The sequence below is a fragment of the Octopus bimaculoides genome, chromosome 7 (genome assembly GCF_001194135.2).
Source record: "Octopus bimaculoides isolate UCB-OBI-ISO-001 chromosome 7, ASM119413v2, whole genome shotgun sequence".
Classification (NCBI taxonomy): domain Eukaryota; kingdom Metazoa; phylum Mollusca; class Cephalopoda; order Octopoda; family Octopodidae; genus Octopus; species Octopus bimaculoides.
In genome coordinates, this window is record NC_068987.1 from 62,814,703 (window position 1) to 62,815,894 (window position 1,192).

Below are 1,192 nucleotides of genomic sequence, written 5' to 3' on the forward strand. Positions count from 1 at the left end.
ATATGAGGCAAGATGTGCGTGTGTGTGTACGTGAATGTAGTTTATGCACGTCCACAAATTAGCACGCATGTCGCTCCAATTTTAGGAGGAGATTCGTCATGACCCTATCTGCATTTCCGTCAACTTTTTTTCTCAGAGGCACCCGCGTATAGCTGTAAAAATCGATTTTCAACCATAACTTTTACCAATTTCGAAGTTTGCGCCTGAAGGAGAGAGAGAGAAATTGTATGTTTGTGAGAGGGAGGGTGAGGAAAGATACATTTTGTTTGCCATCGTCTAACAAAAAAAAGTAAAGAAAAAGTGGGAGTTGTGTGGTAAGCAGCAAACAACAAGCAAAAAGAGAAAACGCAGCAAACAACAAGCAAAAAGAAGAAATACCTTCTCTCTCTCCCTCTCTATCTCTCTCTCCCTCCCTTACACACACATGCCAGTTATCTCTCTTTCTTTCTTTCTTTTTTTCTTTCTCTCTTTTTCTCTTCTTCTCTCACACACACAGCAACATTACACACAAAACACATGTTATATAATTTTATAGTGAGTATGCGAGACAGAAAGTGTGGTATGTATGTGAAGTTCTTTTGTTAGTGTGAGAGAGGGGCGTGTGTGTGTGTGTGTGTGTGTGTAATGTTGCTGTGTGTGTGAGACAGGGAGAGAAAGAAAGAAAGAAAGAAAGAAAGAAAGAAAGAAAGAAAGAAAGAAAGAAAGAAAGAAAGAACAAAATAAAGAAAGATAACCGGCATGAGTGTAAGTGAGGGAGAGAGAGAGAAGGTGAGAAATAATTGGCATGTGTGTAAGGGAGGGAGAGACAGAAGGTGAGAGATAACTGGCATGTGTGTAAGGGAGGGAGAGAGATAGAGAGGGAGAGATGACTAACATGTGTGTAAGGGTGGGAGAGAGAGATAGAGAGATAGAGAGGGAGAGCGCGCTCTCTATCTCTTTTGCGTTCTTTCCCACTTCCCTAACCCAACACTTTTTACGGAAACTGCCGAATTGATGTAAACAAACCCATGTGGTCTAATTTTCACATTTCTAGGTATTGTACCGTAAATCACCATTTCCAAAATATATTTATTTAAAATCATTTATCCGTATATATATATATAAGGCAAGATGTGTGTGTGTGTGTTTTGTTGATATACGGGCAACACACACACACACATACGAACATGTATGCGTACAAAAAGTATGTATG